The following is a 20036-nucleotide window of genomic DNA, read 5'->3' as shown; positions in this document are numbered from 1 at the left end:
AACTGGTTAGTTGTATTTAAATATGGAAATGTGGCACTGTATGCTCCTTTGTAAGAGGAAAAGATTCCACACCACTTTCTAGCCCCTTAAAATTTCACTAATTGACGTAATTTTAAGAAGCTGTTTTGTCTATCTGTCTGCATTTATTTAGTAATTTGGTCAACAGAGAATGAAATATGTATTACCGCCAGCCACTTTATGAGGCCACTGGGGTGGATGCCAGGCAAAGGTGAAGTGGAGGCAGCTCCTGACGGTAATCAGATCAAATTCTCATAACAGTAGAGAAGAACATGGAAATACATTATGGAAATTTCATGAGATTTAGCTGGTCCCCTGTTGATGGACATCTACATCATAATTATACTACAACACTGTGCAGCCTTTCAAAAGGGTAATATGGGCTGATATGGAAGGATCTTCATACATAATTAAGGTACACAAGCAAATAAAATTAACATGCTGAGCAACATTGCCCTCTTTGGAGTTTAAAAAAAAAAAAAAACCTAGGATCAGTAGATACTTATTTATGTATTTTTGCCTGGAAGGAAAAATAAGAAAGTGGCAGGGAAATCTTTTACTTTTTATTTTTAACCTTTGTATAGTTTGAATTTACAAACTTTATTTAGATATGTCCTCTGGGTAGGTTCAAACCACCAACCTTCCAGTTGATAGTTGAGTGCTTAACCATTTGTCTGCTTCTGAATGGTCCCAGCCTTGAGAATCTCATGGAGGAGTTCTACTCTGCGCGCACGTGTTTGACGCGAGTCGGAATCGCTTCGACAGCAACTGACAACAGCAACATGCATGTCTCAGGTCCCTGGGTGTTGCAGTTGTTAATGCGCTCAGCTGCTAACTGAAAAATGGAAGATTCTAGTCCCCAGAGGCACCTCAGAACAAAGGCCTGGCAAACGACTTTCTAAATATCAGCCACTGAAAACCCTGTGGGGCACAGTTCTACTGTGACACGTTGGGTCGCCATGAGTTGGAGTGGACTCGTTGGCATGTGATCTGCTACTAGGATGCATGTCCTTTTTCCATTTCTTTGTGTATTTATTTTGACTATCACAGGAGTATCTGCACTGTTATTAGAGCTATATTTTTTCCTTTTGTACCTCTTTCTAGTAAAAAAGCCATATTATACACTGTGTATAATAATCTATAAATGTTACATATGGTATGCAAAGTGCTCTAATAGAGGCAAATGCACAGCTCTGTGGAAATAGAGAGGAGGGAGAAATGAGGTGGAACCAGATATACTCCGTCTTGGTCCGTATTATGGGTTGAATTGTGTCCCCCAAAAAGATATGTTGAAGTCCTGGCCCCCAGTACCTATGAACATAACCTTGTTGGGAAATAGGGTCTGAGGATCTTATCCGTTAACATGAAGTTATACAGGAGCAGGGTGGATCCTAATCCAATATGAGTGATGTCCTATAAAAAGAGAAGAGCTACAGATACGGACATCAACACAGATGGAAAATACCCATGTGAAAACACAGGTAGAGATGGGAGTGATACATCTATAAGCTAAGGAATCCCAAGAATTGCCAGGAACCATTAGAAGCTACGAAAAGGCAAAGAAGCATCTTCCCCTAAAGCCTTCAATGAGATAGTAACCCTGATGATACCTTGAATTCAGACTGGTAGCCTCCAGCACTGTGAAATAATAAATTTCCGTTGTTTTAAGCCACCCAGTTTGTGGTATTTGTCATGACAGCTCTAGGAAATTAATAGAGTCAATGTTTAAGATTCTCCTACTGTTAAAGACTCTCCATCTTAGAAACCTTTTTCTTGACCTTTTGCCTTCCAGCTAATAGAGGTTCCCCAATCTGTCCCCCAGGTAGGTAGATAATGAGTTAATTTCTTCTTGGAAGTGCTGGTACTTTACATTTTCTTAGTGTCAAAATGTTGTCTTCGTCCAACAAAACGTCTTGGACATTTTTTCCCCATGAAATGAACTAAATTTAACCTTCAGTGAATGGTTTGCATCTCATCTATTTGAAACATTAACTGTCTCTGTTATGTTATTCCCTTTATGGGGCTTAGTTTTTCCTCAAAACCATATTTTACTGTATGAAAAGAATTGTTACCAGAAAAAAAAAGAAAATGGTGTTTTAATCCTTAAAATAGAGAGAAGAGCTTGAGATAATTACCTAGGCCATAATATGATTTATGAAAAAGTGGTTTGCTCTGTCTTGTTTCTAGACAAACAGCTGTTCTCTGCTTTGATTATCACTTTGGGGGCATTTTCCTTTACTCTAAGGCTGTTTCCCATAGTAGAGAATTATGTATGAAACTAAATATAAGCCGTGATCCATTACTGAGGGCAAAAATTGGGAATGTGGATGCAAAGTACCCTTTCTTTGCAGTGTGTTACTAACTCTTTATTTATTTCCACTTTTGAGTTCATAGTCCTTTGCCGATTTTGCCTTAAATAAAAGGAATAAACATCTATTTGACGCCTGTTAAATATAGCCCGAGTTATTTGTCTATTCTGTTAAACCAAAATGTTATTAGAGTGGCAGTGTAGATCCTTTTCGAATATCTCATCAGTCCTTAGTTTTTAGTTCTAATCATAACCTGTGGCCAGAAAACCACTGTAATTGTATTTTAATGAATACTAAATCTTTTGCCCCCTACCAAAATAACACAGTCAGTCACAAGAATGGTTTTTGAATTTGTTTTCTTTTACCTATGATCATAAAGGAGGTTCAGAGTAAGCGGTTGGAGATAGCATTGACTTAGAAGTCAAGAGGACACAGTTCTGGGTGTGACTTTGCCACCAGCTACCACACATAAACTGGCAATTCATTAAACATTTATTTTCCTCATTAACAAAGTAAAGACTTTGAATTAGATAAACTTTAGGATCATGTAACAGACAGAGGCTCTATGCCTTCCAGTATGAAATTTTATTATAGCTAAGAACTATCCAAATAACTACACCTCACAAAACATAATTAAGTGGAAAACAAGATACTAGGAGTCAAAAGGAAATGTAACCAAATAGTCTCTTTTCCCATATGCAAAAGGCTTTCTAACTCTAAAATATTGTAATTCTGTGTAATAAGATTTAGGTAACTTCTGCCGTATAAATTATGGTTTAAATTTGGGGCCTGCTGGTTCTACATCTAGAAATATGTATATGACAGCCCAGGCAGCACAAATGGTTAATCGCTCAGCTACTAACCCAAAAGTTGGCGGTTCAAACCCACTAGCTGCTCCGTGAGAGAAAGATATGACAGTCTGCTTCCATAAAGATTTACAGCATTGGAAACCCTATGGTGCAGTTCTGTTCCATCCTATAGGGTTGCTATGAGTTGGAATCGACTCGAAGGCAGTGGATTTGGGTATTCCTCATCCTAAAATGGAAGACGGAGCGGCAGTCATTTGAACAGAACAAGGGGATACTTAGTGGTTTAAAATCAGGAAAAGTTTGCGTCAGGGTTGTATCCTCTCACCATACTCATTCAGTCTGTGTGCTGAGCAAATAATCTGCGAAGCTGGTCTATGTAAAGAAGAACACAGCATCAAGATTGGAGGAAGACTCGTTTACAACCTGCAATATGCAGATGACACAACCTTGCTTGCTGAAAGTAAAGAGGACTTAAAGCACTTACTGAAGAAGTTCAAAGACTACAGCCTTCAGTATGGATTACACCTCAACACAGAGATAACAAGAATCATCACAACTGGACCAATAAGCAACATCATGGTAAGCAGAGAGAAGGTTGAAGTCGCCAAGGATTTCATTTTACTTGGATCCATAATCAACACCCATGGAAGCAGCAGTCAAGAAATCAAAGGATATATTGCATTGGGCAAATCTGCTGCAAAGACCTCTTTAAAGTGTTCAAAAGCAAAGATGTCATTTCCAGGACTAAGGTGTGCCTGACCCAAGCCATGACATTTTCAGTTGCCTCATATACACGTGAAAGCGGGACAGTGAATAAGGAAGACTGAAGAAGAAATGATTTCTTTGAATTATGGTGTTGGCAAAGAATATTGAATAAACCATAGACTGCAGGAAGAATGAACAAATCTGTATTGGAAGAAATACAGCCAGAATGCTCCTTAGAAGGTAGGATGATGAGACTTCGTGTCAAGTACTTTGGACATGTTATCAGGAGGGACCAGTCCCTAGAGAAGGACATCCTTTTTGGTAAAGCAGAGAGTCAGCGAAAAAGAGAAAGTCCTTCAATGAGATGGGTTAACACAGTGGCTGCAACAGTGGGCTCAAATATAGCAATGATTGTGAGGACGGCGCAGGGCCGGACAGTGTTTCATTCTGTTAAACATGGGGTCACAATGATTCGAAACTGCCTTGACTGCACCTAACAACATCCCTAGTCCAGGGTAGTTCCAGCACTAATTATGTACTGAATAGGCCTTGAATGTTTGTTTTAAAAAAATGAATGAATATGTTGAAAATGTTGCTGAGTTTGATTAACATTCTTAAATTAATATAATTTTTTAATCCATTAGGATGAAGAGCTTTTCAATGTGCAAGTTACCCAGAATATCAGAGGAGTAGTTTTGAATTTTTTATTTGTTTAATTTTTTTTAACTGAAAACTAACTCAGGTTCACATGTTTTTTTTTTTTTTCAAAAAAAAAGGTAGTTTCTGGATAAAAATTTTATCACATTTTAATTTCAGGTCCTTGGTATTCTTGTTTGTTCATTTTAAATTCCTCTACCCTCAATCCAAGATCTTATAAGCTCATCTCCAGTGGTTAAGGGCTCTGTTGCTAACTGAAAGATAGGCAGATCAAACCCACCAACCACTCTGCGGGAGAAAGATGTGGCAGTCTGCTTCCATAAAGATGTACAGCCTTGGAAACCCTGTGGGGGAAGTTCTACTCTGTCCTATAGGGTTGCTATGAGTCGGAATCGACTTGACAGCAACGGGTTTGGTTTTTTTTTTGGATCGTTGTCATTAGCTCATCCTCTCCACCCAGCCATCACACCCTATCTTTTTTTTTTTTTCCTGAAGTAAGATTTATAATCTATCTGCGATAAGGAATTTGTATATTAAATATTTAAATAACCAGACCTGGTAGTTACAGTAAGACTGCTTTAATAAAGAGATGTCAAGAAGTCATCACCACAATCCAAATAAATACTAGATGAATTTCAATGAGTGGAATAGTAAAAATAAGAAATGTTCATCTTCTCTAAAGAACAGCAAGAGCTCTGCTATTGATGGAGATTAGCTAAAATCCATGTCATCAATATCTATTTGTATAATACGATGTTAGAAAACATTCTTAAAAAACCAAACCAAACCCATTACCATTGAATCTATTCTGACTCATAGCGACCCTATAGGACAGGGTAGAACTGCCCCATAGGGTTTCCAAGGAGGGGCTGGTGGATTCTAATTGCTGACGTTTTGGTTGGCAGGTGAGCTCTTAACCACTGCACCACCAGGGCTTATAAAACTGAAAATGCATTAAGTTTTAAACACAAAGTCAAAACAAAATTTTTTACATTAAATTTCCTAATACAAATATTTGTTGTTGTTGTGTTTGCTTAAAACAGCAAATTCTCTACACCACTGGATAGTAGAATAAGTCTATGCATTGTGTGTTTTATGATTAAAACAAAGTTTAGAAGACTAGCAATACTCCACTAAGCGAGCAAACAGTAATTACTCCTTCATAATCACTGTGCAACTTTATTGCCATGCATTGTTATAATTATATTTTAAATACTCCCCGTTTACATGATAGACCATAATGTCTCCTAACATATTACAGTCTGTAGCTTATAATAGCATTTCACTTCCACAAAGTCCTCTTCTTCATTTAGTCTCTATCTTAACTAAAGGGGACTAAACAAAATTAATTGGCACCGTAATCCTGCAGGAAGGGAATTGTAGGCGATATAATATTTCTCTGCTACTGAAATCATATCATTATTCAGAAGATTTTATGTTTACCATCTAAAATGTATTCCTCCTTCAGCTAAGGAGCCAGTCATAATCAGATTAGTGATTCTTGAACTTTAATGTACAAACACATCACCTGGGGACCTCATGAAATGCAGATTCTGATTAAGTCAGTCTGAGGAAGGGCCCAAAACTCTGCATTTCCTACCAGATCCTAGGTGATAATACCATTGCTGCTGGTCCATGGACCATACAGTATGTTGAGTATCATCAATTTCAAGTATTACATATACCTATGTACAGAATTATGGCACTGGCAAAAATATTGAATATACCCTAGACTGTCAGAAGAATGAACAAATCTGTCTTGGAAGAAGTACAGCCAGGGTGTTGCTTAGAAGTGAGGATGGCAAGACTTTGTCTCACTTAATTTCGACATGTTGTCAGGAGGGAGCAGTCCCTGGAGAAGGACATCATGCATGGTAAAGTAGACCATCAGCAAAAAAGAAGAAGACCTTCAACCAAGTGGATTGGCACAGTGGCTGCAACGATGCGCCCAAACATGGCAATGATTGTGAGGATGGTGCAGCACCGGGCAGTGTTTCGTTTTGTTGTACATAGGGTCGCTTTGAGTTGGAACCAACTGGATGGCATCTAACAACGATGTGTGCAGAATGCCGCTAACCGTATTCACACACATATGCACGCATAGATACCCACTCACAAGCTTCACTCTGACTTCTGCTATAATCACTTTTCTACCCTCGAGCCTGGAAATTAATTGCTACTCTCAAAGAACTTATTTTCACACAAACAGAAACAACATTCAAACCATGAAAGTCTACCAAGGTAATTTCACCTTGAGGTGGGCAGAGGAGGAATCAAAGAAGGCATCTCAAAGAAAGTGACATTTGAGCTTCATTCTGAAGGATGATTGCTAGTTTGCCACATAGAGGGTGGGAAAGTTGAGAAAGGAGATTCCAGGCAGGAGGAAAAGCATTTAGAGGTGAAGGAAGTGCAAGCTACTCAAGGGCTGGGAGGAGACTGATGAAAGATAGGATTAAGGGGACAGATCCTTAATCCTCTTAAATAGGAATTTCAATTTTTATCTTGCAAATATTTAGGAATCACCTAAAAACGAGAAAGTAAAATTCATATTAATTCACCTAATTTACTAATGTCCTATCTTCTACTTTTCCATGAAATATTCTCCTTTGGGGAACTAACAATCAGAATTACAGACCTGGAATTCAAGGATAATATTATAGATATATATCCATCTTTTTATTATTACTATTTTGTAATGGCATATTTGAACATTTGTTTCTGGGTTTTATTATTATTATTATTTAAACACATTTAGTAAGACATTGTGCTCCCACCTGCTTTGCCATCATAACCCAACTCCAAACCAAACCTGTTGCTGACGAGTTGATTCCTACTCATAGCGACCCTATAGGACAGAGTAGAACTGCCCCATAGGGTTTCCAACACTGTAATCTTTACAGAAGCAGACTGCCGCATCTTTCTCCTGCTAAGTTGCTGGTGGGTTTGAACTGCTGATCTTTCAGTTAGCAGCTGAACTCTTAACCACTGCGCCACCAGGGCTCCTTTTTGTCTTCATAATCATCTTCAAATTAATAAAATACCAGCAGATGTTTTGTCTTATCAATGTAAAGAAATATAGGTAGGTCATTATCAACATCCACAGCCTAACAGCTTTAAGTGCTTATGAATATCCTGGAATATCAGAGTGGTCAAGATTGGAGGCCTCCAAGATACTGTATAATACAGTTCACAGAGACATCTCATTTGAAAGCTAGTGAATTCTCCCTGATGACTTAAAATTTCCCTTAGTGTTAAAAATAATTCTTTGAAAGCTCTCTTTTCATTACTTCAAAAAATTCAGAATTCTGAAGTCTGTATAGATTTGCTTCTTGGCCATGCTAGAATATTATTTGGTAATGTTTGTTTCATGGATGCTTTTACAAAAATTTTTTTCAGCAAGTAGGTATAGGATATCCTAAGATTAGTAACTGTTTCAGCCTTTTTCTTTTACTGTCAATGCTGTCCCTAATTCTATAGCTTCCATGTTTCCACAAAAAAGTAATTATGTGTGTGCATACATATATACATTTATCTCATAATACCCTAGTTTAAATAAGTGTATTTATATCTGTATATTGTATACACCCATATATGTATATGTATATAAGCATATGTATAATACATGTATATTTACTGACTATATTCTTACAAGGGAAATGGAAAAAAAGCCTGCTCTTATAGGTATGTAATTGTTTTAGGTAGATCAAACAAAAAGTAGAGATTACCTGTTTCAACAAAGAAAAGTAGAAAGTGTGTGAGACTCTGGGAGTTAGCTCTTAAACAGTTATTTAATGTTTCCATATGGGACCTAGAGAAGAGAACCTCCATTGAAATTTATTGCTGTGTATATGTTACTATACTTTTCCTAATAGTAAAATACAGTTTTGATGGATTTAAACTTTCAATAGATTTCTTCTGATTGAGTGACAAAAAATGGTAATATTAATCATGATAATCATTTAAAGGTAACCAGAAAGAGGAATAGGGAGCATTCATTGTAGGCAATTGCAGGTTAACACACATTAGAGTAAAATAAGTTGCTTCATACTCAGCGGACAATGGAAGCCAAATTCTGGTGATGACGCAGGAGGGAAACCTCATGCTGTAGTGGCCAGAAGGTCCAAGGAAAAGCTATAAGTCAGCAAGAACCATTTTAGAAACATTAATTCTCTCCATGAGCAGATCTTCTTTTCCCTGTTTCTGGAGTATAGTTGAAAGTTCTGTGGCCAAACTCCCGCGGAATTAAAATGGAACAGATCTGATGAAAAAGAAGTCTAGTTGATTAAACACTGTGAAGCCTAACACTGACAAGTGATCAGGTTTCACAGCTGATAACTGGGCAGTGGCAGACAGTGGCTGATAGAGAGATTAAGCAGTAATGACAGTTGTAGCTACAAGCTTTTAGTACTTATGTGCCATCTTCTCTTTTAAGCCCTTTACATACACTAATTTATTTAATCCTCATAACAACTCTATGAAATAGTTAACATTGTTATTTATGTCTTATATATGATGAATGGAATTCCTGGGTGATGCAAAAGTTTAACATGTTTGATTGCTAACCAAAAGGTTGGAGGTTCAAGTCCGCCCAGAGATGCCTCAGTAGAAGGGACTGGGTGATCTACTTCTGAAAAATCAGCCACTGAAAATCCTGTGGAGCACAGTTGTACTCTGACACACATGGGGTCACCATGAGTTGGGGTTAACTTGATGGTAACTGGCTTCCTGATTTATATATGAGGAAAATGAGTCACAGAAATGGTAAATAATTTGCCCACTGTCTTGTAGCTAATAAGCCAGACCTCAAACCTAGATAACAGACACCAGAGCTGGCATGCCTAACAATTAAATGCACTTCACATATGTGGTAAAGTTTATAGAGACACGAACTACAAAAGGGGAAGGCAAGAGTGGTGGAAATAGATGCTGAAGTAAGTAGTTGCTCCCATGTACTCCCCCAGTAACTAATCCACTGAACAATGAATAAAAACAAGCACACTGAGATCTCAGAACTTTAGAGGGCACCTGAGTGTGTTGAAGAGTTGAGATGAGTCTAGAAGCAGGGAAGAGGAGGAACTGGGACAGCACAGAAGCTGCAAGAACCTACCTGCTAACACTGGGAATATTTGGTAATCACAGCCATTGTGGGACAGGGACTGGGCAACACCTCAAACAGGGGACACAGAAAGGAAGCTAATCTGAGGAAGCTGTGGCCCAGTTTTTTTAAGATGGCGCAGATTGGCCGTGAGGGTTTGTGGGCCTCGCAATTGGGAAGAGGTTAAAGGAGATAATGGCACTATGAGAGACTGCTGTTGAATCTCATAGAGGCCTGAGATGGACGGCACTAGGATGAGAGGAACTGCAAGGGCAGCAGGGCAGTGGAATACTTCTGACAGACAGCAACACAGAGGAAAATGGTTAGGTCCTGGCCCACAGCATGACACCGTGGGAGAGCCTATGAAGGGGTGCCTGTGAAGGAAAGATATAGAGAACCCCTCGCCTTTGCCTTGAGAAAGTTGAGCCCCACTGCTTACATCAGAGTCTGCAACCAGCTAAACCACCCTTTTCCCATGCATGTTTATTGAATTCCAAAGATCAAGCATCCAGAACTCCTGAATCAACACTGAAAAAAACCTAAGGATAAGAGTGCCCTCTACTGGTTCTCAGGAGAAGGTACCAAGCCCACTGCCACTGGGTCTGTTCTGACTCATACGACCCTGTGGGGCAGATTGGAGATACCCTTGGGGTTCCCAGGGCTGTGAGTCTTTGTGGAGGTGGGCTGCTGCATCTGTCTCCCATGGAGCAGGTGGTTGATGCAGGCCTCAGCCTTTGATTGGCAGCCAGGTACTGGCCACTGCGCCACCATGGCACTCAATCAGAAACTTTTCCAACAAAAACCAGAGTACAAAATTTAAAGTAAAAACAAAACAACAACCAAAAAAAAAAAAAAAAAAAGATAACAAAATGGCCCAAGTTCAACAAGAAATAGTAAAACACACAAAATCACAAGAGAAGGAGCAATCAAAAGCAAAACATGAAGAAGAGGAACTTTCTCCTGTGGAAGCCAGACTAATATAAAGAGTTGATAATTATCAGACTGTGGTGTTAAATATGTTTAAAGAAACCGAAAACACAGAAAATAAACTACTGGAGATTAGGAAACAAATGGAGGAACAAAATGAGAGACTCAACTAGAAATTTTTAACGTTAAAAAAAAAGAGAGAACTACGCATTGGAACTGAAGAATAAAGCAACTGAATTAGAAAAAGCAAGAGAAACAGTCAACAATATCAACAATAGAGTCAAATAGATAAAAGATAGAATAAAGGAACTAGAAGACAATAACAACTTATAAAGTCTCAAAAAGAAATGAGAGAAAATAACAAAGAAAATCAAACAAATCCAAAAGGAAACATGGAATTCAATTAAGAAATTTAACATTAGAATTATTGGAATCCAAGAATACAGTGACAGCAACAAAGGCATAGAAATAATTTTCCAAGAGATAATCAGAATTTTCCAGACCTGAAGAGAGAACACAACCAATCAGAAAAGACAAAAAAGATCAATACCATGTCATATGCTAATAAAATTCTTGAAAACCAAAGACAAGGAGAGAATTATGAAAACAGCAAGAGAAAAATGCACTGTAACATACCAAGGGTCTGTTGTAAGAATCAATGCAGTTTTCTCCCCAGAAACTCTAGAGGCCAGAAGAAAATGGAATGACATATCTAAAATACTGAATAAAAACAATTGCCAACCAAGAATCCTTTACCCAGCAAAAGTGTCCTTCAGAAATGAGGGGGAAATCAAGACATCCCCAAGCAACCAGAAGTTCTGGGAATTTGCCACTACCAAATCAGCTTTGCAAGTATTACTCAAGGGAGTACTCCAAATGGAAAGGCAAGAGCATTAGATAAATACCTATATCTATACATGGAAAAAAAAAATAATGATAAACAAGAGAGAGATCTCCAGAAAACACAACAACATGGGCAATCATAAGGACCAAGTATATGATATTTTCAAGAAATAAACTCAATAATTAAATCCCACAAGCAATACAACATCATGTTTGTAAGAAATAAGCACAAGGTAAACTTAGTAAATATAGGTTGTATGTTGTTGTTAATGGAGATGCATCAACAGAAATGGGGGAGGGAGGAGCATATAAGGAACAGATTTATTATGTTAATATGTTAACTGTTAAATATTGTGGCTGTTGTCAGTTGTGTAATGTAATATATTTGGCAACCACCAAGAAATCACAAAAAAAAAAAAAAAAATTTGGAAGAAAGCAAAAAGGCTCATCACAAGAAAACAGCCAAATACAAACAAAAACAGAGAAATCAGAATAAAAAACAAAGAATATATGAAACACTCAAAAAACAATAGCTGAATGAGTGAGGTAGACAACTTTGTTTTCAGTTATAACCTTAAACGTAAATGGTCTAAACACCCCATGCAAAAGGCAGAGAGTGGCAGAATGTATAAGAAGACATGATTCATCCTTTTGCTGTCTACAAGAAACACATCTTAGACATAAGGACACAAACAAACTGAAAATAAAAAGATGGCAAAAATATTCCATGCAACCAGTTAAACAAAAAAGAGCAGGGATATCCACACTGATATCAGATAAAATAGACTTTAAATAAAAAACTATTACAAAAGATAAAGAAAGACATTACATGTTAATAAAAGGACCAATCCAGTAGGAAGACATAAAAATTATAAATATATATGCACCTAACAGCAATGCACCAAAATACATGAAACAAATACTATATGAAAGTAGAAATAGACAACTCTACAATAATAGTAGGGGACTTCAACACACCACTTTCAATTATAGACAGAACATCTAAAAAGAAGATCACTAAGGATATTGAGAACTTAAACCATAAGCCAGTTGGGCTTAATAGACATATGTGGAGCATTCTACCCAGCATCAAAATAATACAAACTATTCTCCAGCAAACATAGATCATTATCCAGAAGAAACTATACGCTAGGACAGAAAACAACAAATTTTTAAAAAGTTTAAATCATACAAAGCTTCTTCTCTGACCATAACAGTATGGAGCTAGAAATCAACAACAGGAAAAATAAAGAACAAAGAAATACATGGAAACTAAATAATACACAACTAAAAAACTATTGGATCATAGAATAAATCAAACAAAAATGAAAACACAACAAATCAAAACTTTTAGGACACAGCAAAAGCAATATTCAGAGGGAAATTCATAGCAATAAATGCCTACATTAAAAAAGAATAAACATCCAAAATCATTGACTAAAACCAACAACTTGAACAAATAGAAAAGGAAGAGCAAAAGAAGCCAAAAGCTACCAGAAAAAAAGGAAATGATAAAGATCAGGGCAGAAATAAATGAAATAGAAAAATTGACAAAACCAGAAGTTGGTTCTTTGAAAGGGTCAATAAAATAGACAAACTACTGACTTGATTGACAAAAGAATAAAACCAGAAGAAGCAAATAACCAAATTAAGAAATGAAATTGGTGACATTAAAACCAATCCAACAGAGATAAAGAATATCATAACTAATTACTATGAAAAATTGTACTCCAGCAAATTTGAAAACCTAGATAAACTGGACAGATTCCTAGAAACACACTACCTACCCAAACTAACACAAACAGAGACAAAAAATTTAAACAGACTCATTACAAAAGAAGAGACTGAAGATATCATCAAAAAACTGTCAACAGAAAAAAGCCCAGGCCCAGATGGCTACGCTGGAGAATTCTACCGAACATTCAGAGAAGAGTTGATACCAATCCTACTCAATCTCTTCAAAAACATAGAAGAGGAAGGAACACTACCAAACTCTTTCTTTGAAGCCAGCATAACCCTGATACCTAAACCAGGCAAAGATATAACAAGGAAAAAAATTGCAGACCAGTATCTCTTATGAACATAGATGCAAACAATTTCAACAAAACTCTAGCCAACAGACTAAAGTAACATATCATAAAAATCATACACCATGATCAAGTGGGATTCATACCATGATTACACGGGTGGTTCAACATTAGAAAATCAATCAATGTAATCCACCACATAAACAGAACAAAGGAAATGAACCATATGATCATATCAATTGATGCAGAAAAGACATTCAGTAAAATTCAACCTGTTGCCTGATAAAAAAATATCAGCAAAATAGGAATAGAAGGGAAATTTATCAACATAATTAAGGACATATATGCAAAACCAACAGCCAACATTATACTCAACGGAGAAAGACTGAGAGCTGTCACTTTGAGAATGGAAATAGGATAAGGATGCCCATTATCACCAATCTTATTTAACAGTGTACTGGAAGTCTTAGCCAGAGCAATAAGACAAAAAAGAGAAATAAAAAATTATCCAAGTTAGAAAGGAAGACGTAAAACTATCTCTATTTGCAGGTGACATGATCCTGTACATAAAAACCAAAAAAATCAAACTCACTGCCATCAAGTCAATTCTGACTCAGAGAGACCCAATAGGACAGGGTAGAGCTGCCCCACAGGGTTTCCAAGGAGTGGCTGGTGGATTCAAATTGCTGACCATTTGGTTAGCAGGCAAGCTCTTAACCACTGTGCCGTCAGGGCTCTGATCCTATACATAGAAGACTCTAAATATTCCATAAGAAAACTACTGGAACTAACAGAAGAATTTATCAATGTTGCAGTGTACAGGATCAACACACAAAAATCAGTTGGGTTCCTCTACACTAACAGAGTACTCTGAAAAAGAAATCAAGAAAACAATACCATTTACAATAACCTCCAAATCAATAAAATATATAGGAATTAACCTAATCAGGGACATAACATTTTTATGCAGTGAAAATTAGAAAACACTACTACAAGAGACTAAAAGAGGCCTACAAAAACGAAAGACATCCTTTACTCATGAATTGGAAGACATAATACAGTGAAAATGTCAATTCTACCTAAAACTATCTACAGATACAGTATAATCCCGATACAAATACCAACAACATTCTTTACTGAAATGGGAAAACTAATAACCAGCTTCATATGGAAAGGAAAGAGAGCCTGAAGAGCCAAAGCAGTATTGAAGAAAAAGAACAAAGCAGGAGGCCTCATGGTTCTGAAATCAAACATACTCTACAGCCACTAATCAAAACTGCCTGGTATTTATCCAGTGATAGACACATAGACCTGTGGATAGAATTGAGAACTCAGAATTACACCTAGCCATGTATAGACAACTGATTTTGGACAAGGGGTCAAAGTCCATTCAGTGGGGCAGAAACAATCTTTTTAATAAGTGGTGCTGACAAAACTGGATATCAACCTGCAGAAAACTGAAATAGGACCCATAACTCACACCATACATTAAAAAAAAAAAAAAAAAAACTTGCGAAGAATCAAAGACCTAAATTTTAAATGGAAAACCATAAAATTCCTGGAAGAAAACAGAGGGAGAAAACTATGGGATCTAATCTTTTGTAAAAATAGGATAACAAACATAATAACAAATGTGTGAATAAAAGAAGACAAAATAGATAAATGGGACCTCGTAAGAATTAAAAACTTATGCTCATCAAAAGGCTTTATTAAAAGAGTAGATAGACAACCTACAGACTGGGAAAAAATCTTCAGAAATGATTTATCAGATAAGGGTCTAATTTCTAAAATCTATAGAAAAATGCAACAACTCAACAACAAAAAGACAACCCAGTCACAAAATGGGCAAAGGACATGAACAGAACCTTCACCAAAGAGGACATCCAAGCAGCCAACACTCATATGAAACAATGTTCACCGTCATTAGCATTAGAGAGATGCAAATCAAAACTACAATGAGAGGCTGAGGGCTGGGGACCATGGTTTCTGGGAGCATCTAGCTCAATTGGCATAACATAGTTTATAAAAAAAAAAATATTCTACATCCTACTTTGGTAAGTAGCGTCTGGGGTCTTAAAAGCTTGTGAGTGGCCATCTAAGGTACTCCACTGGTCTCACCCCGTCTGGAGCAAGGGAGAATGAAGAAGACCAAAGACACAAGAGAAAGATCAGTCCAAAGGACTCATGGACTACAACTACCACAGCCTCCACCAGACTGAGTCCAGCACAACAGATGGTGCGCAACTACCACCACCGACTGCTCTGACAGAGATCACAATAGAGGGTCCCCGACAGAGCTGGAGAAGAGTGTAGAACAAAATTCTAACTCACAAAAAAAGACCAGACTTACTGGTCTGACAGAGACTGGAGAAACAAAGAGAGTATGGCCTTCAGACACCCCTTTAACTCAGTACTGAAGTCACTCCTGAGGTTCACCCTTCAGCCAAAGATTAGACAGGAACACAAAGCACATAGCTCAACCACATATATGAGTCTAAATGGGCACACCAGACCAGGGATAAGGACAAGAAGACAGGAGGGGCTAGGAAAGCTGGAGGAATGGAAAAGGGGAACCCAAGGTCAAGAAGGGGAGAGTGTTGACATGTCGTGGGGTTGGCAACCAATGTCACAAAACAATATGTGTATTGTTTAATGGGAAACTAATTTGTTCTGTAAACCTTCATCTAAAGCAGAATTAAAAAAGAAAGAAACTGCAATGAGATACTGTTTTCTCCTAGCTAAAATGGCACTGATTAAAAAAAAAAACAAAAAAACAGATAAAAACAAATGTTGGTGAGAATGTGGGGAGATTAGAACACTTTTCCATTGCTGGTGTGACCATAAAATGGTACAACCAGTATGGAAAACCATATGACACTTTCTCAAAAAATTAGAAATAGAACTACCCTATGATCCAGCAATCCCACTCCTAGATATATACCCTAGAGACCTAAAAATAAAGACACAGACAGAGACATGTACACCTATGTTCATTGCTGCTTTATTCATGATAGCAGCAGAATGGATAAGCAAATTGTGGTACATACGTACAATGAAATACTACGCAACCATAAAGACCAATGATGAGTCTGCAAAACATATAACATGGATGGACCTGGAGGGCATAATGCTAAGTGAAATAAGTCAAGAATTTAAGGACAAATGTTGTATGATCCCTCTTTTATAAGAAGGCAAAAATAGATATATAGATACCAATGTTTGTTACTGGTTACCAGGGAGAGGAGGAGTGGAGGAGAAAGTACGCTTTAGATCATAGAGGATTGTGATTTTTGGTGATAGGAAAAGTGACACCAAATGTGAATGTAGTGAACACAGCACAACCAAGGTAAAAACAAGTGTTTGAGCACATATGAATGGAGTCCTATTGGTATTTCGGTAGGTACAGGTATATACATAGGTGAGAACAGATAGAAATATCTATAGGTACGTGTAAATATAAATATGTGAGTCCAGGCACGTGTATTCATTGAAAACACAAATACAGATATTCATCAGACATAACCAAATACTTTCCAAGATTGGTTTTCAGGGTTTGAAAGCTTAAGGCCACAGTCTCATGGGACAACTCAGTCAATTGGCATAACATACTTCACAAAAGTCATGTTCTGCATCCATATAAAGTGAGCAGTGTCTGGGGTCTTTAAAGTTTGCAAGCAGCCATCTTAGATACAACTACTGACCTCTACACACTAGGAGCAAAACAGTAAGAAGGTAAACAGAATCTCAGAGCAGAAACAAGTCTACGTGAGCCACAATCTCATCTGTCCTGAGACCAGAAGAACTAGATGGTGCCTGGCTAGCACCATTGAGCATTCTGACCATGGTCACAGTTGATGGTTCGGGACAGAATGGGAGAAAACTGTGGAGAAGAACTCAAATTTTTTTAAAAAGAAAAACCCAGACAAACTGGAATAGTAGAGAACAGAAGACTCCCTGAGACTATCGTCCTAAGTCACTCTTTAAACTGAGAACCAATCTTATACCCTGAGAGCACCTTTTAGGGAAATAGCAGAGTGGCATACAAAATAAAGTATATTACCTGTAAGATCGATGCACTACTTAAAAACCATCTGTATTAGACCAAAAGATGAACAGTTACTCAAAAGCAAAGATGAGATGATAAGGGAGCAAGGAAACTAGAGTACTGGCAATGAAACAAACAGAACACAAGTAAGGAGAATGTTGGCACATTGTCATAAATGTTACTAATGCCACTGAACACTATGCACAAAAACTGTCAAATGGGAGCCTAACTTGCTGTGTAAACTTTCACCAAAAACTCAACAAAATATTATTTACAAAAAAAGGGGGAAGCCAATATTACCATATTTTTACACAAATATCACACACCCTCTGCATTTGTTTGCCAGCTGCACCTGCCCCTCAAGCCACCTTCACAAGCACCACCATGCCAGTCCTCTTCCCCATGTTGTAGAAAAATTACTATAGCGCACTTACAGAAATACTTCATAGGACGAAAGCACGACCGGCAAACAATTGCAGAAGGCACGCATTATTTGGGTAAAATACGGTATATTCTATTGAGGTCCAGTAATTACATTTAGCCTTTACGTTTTCATCTGGAGTAAGGATTTAGGTGACTTCTAATGTGAGGGCACTGACTGTCTGCAGACATTCCAAGTTGCAGCCTTTCCCTTTTGTGATTTTTGTAGCGTCACCAAATCACCCAAGTCTGCTCTCATTAGAGCAGCATGAAAATCACCTGTGCTCAATGAGGCAATGCTATTTGTTGAGTGCTGTCTCTCTGTATACCGTATTTTTATGCAAATAACACATGCCTTCTACATTTGTTTGCCAACCACACCCTCCCCCTCTAGGTATTCTTGTTAACAGCTATGCTGATTTTTCTACAGCAACATATAAAAAAATTGACATAGCAGCACTTATGAAAATACTTCGTAGTGGGATGGTCTGGTTAGCAAGCAAACGTAGAAGGTGTATGTTATTTGCGTAAAAATACAGTACAGAGCACATGCCAGGATGATTTACACATACCTACATGCTGTTTTTATAGACAGATAAGACATTTTGTTTTTCATTTATCTTGGCCAGTGGTGACCCCCTTTCCCTTTGAGCCATTTCCTCTAGTGCCAATGAGCAGAGTTGTGCTGTTAATAGAAAGCATTGGTCAAAGTGGTGGATAAAATATCATTATCCTTTAGAACCAAATGAATTTAAAATATTTATTTGTAAATATGCCTGTTTTTCTGTATTATTTTTCCATTACTGAGTTTGAAAACAATTGTAAGTCCTATGATTTTATGATAGTATTTAGCTTCATCCATTAGAAAATATAAGCAATCTGGCTGGGAGTGGGGAATGGGAAGAAATGGGTATTGGGAAATGTGTCAGTTATCTATTAAGACAATAATGCCACATATCAATTACAAAATCTTAGTGGAGTGAAACAATACAAATTTATTTAGTACACATATTTTTGGGGTGGACTTAGGAGATCTCACGTAGGCTCATACATTTTTCTGCCATCAACTGTAGGTTAAATAAGCACCTTGCTAATCTCAGATGATCTCACATGTCTGGATGGTGGCTGATCTAGGTGTTGGATGATCTAGTATGGCCTTGGCTGGGATGTTTGGGATGACTCACCTTCATTCATGTCTCATCCTCTGGCAGACTAGCCTGGTAATGATCACATAAGAGAGGAGGAAAAGAAGCAAGCCCAATGCCTCAACTCTTTTCAAACCTCTGTTTGAGACTATTGCTAAGAGTCCATTGGCCAAAGAAGGCACATGGGGTCAGTCCAAGAGTCAGAATGAGAGGGCTGGATAAAATGACATGGTAAAGTGTGAGGATACAGGGAGGAGTGAAGTGTTAGGGACAGTAGCACAGTTCCTCTATAACGGAACACATTTTCCAACGGGAGGAACGGGAAGAGAGTAGGGAGGGATTGTCGTTCTCGTGTTCAGACTGTAAACTTAATATTTGGTTTAGTCAAGCAAATTAACTAACAGCAACAACAATGAAAGCCCTCCCAGCCATCTTAATCTACTGATCATGTTTGTTAGGCCAACAGGAGTTTCTCTTTTTTATTCTTTTTTAAATACACTGGTCACAATAACAAGTAGCAATTTTTCCAAATAACAAGGACTATGGAAGGATTTGTCAGTTCTGAAAGAATTCATTTTTGCCCTGGTGTGTCTTAAAAATAGTAATTTTGCAATAATATTGTTGAAAGAAGAGCTCTGACATACTTTAGTTTTGGTCACTTCCTTTTGGGAAATAAATTTGCATAAGTTACCCAGGACCACTTCATTTTTCCCAGTACACAATCCACCACCTACAACTACGTCCTTTGTATCATATGGTTTACTTAATAGTTTAATAATTGTTCTCCCTAGAATCCTAGCTAGATTTTTACTGGGAAAATGAAGTAAGAGTGGTTGGGTGGACGATCAACTTCTAGCCTTTCTGAAATAGCAAAGTATTAATGAGAAAACAAAGCTCATTTGGTTGTACTTAGCAAAATCACTCTCTTTTTAGAAAGAAACTCCTAAGTATCTCTTTCCAGAAGAGAATCCTCCCGTTTCTACAGTAAAAACACAGTTGCTTTGAGAGGGAAATATTTATCCACGCACAAATACCA

The 20036-nt window shown here is 37.5% G+C and overlaps 1 protein-coding gene across 4 annotated transcripts in view; it reads left to right on the top strand.

The window, feature by feature from the left end:
* RBMS3 (RNA binding motif single stranded interacting protein 3) overlaps positions 1–20036 on the top strand; it is an 827213-nt gene that overhangs the window by 626596 nt on the left and 180581 nt on the right. The window lies entirely within an intron of this gene.

Source organism: Trichechus manatus, unplaced genomic scaffold (assembly GCF_000243295.1).
Source record: "Trichechus manatus latirostris isolate Lorelei unplaced genomic scaffold, TriManLat1.0 scaffold00049, whole genome shotgun sequence".
Lineage (NCBI taxonomy): Eukaryota > Metazoa > Chordata > Mammalia > Sirenia > Trichechidae > Trichechus > Trichechus manatus.
The sequence above is the reverse complement of the archived record's forward strand: the minus strand, read 5'-3'. Positions and strand labels throughout refer to the sequence as shown.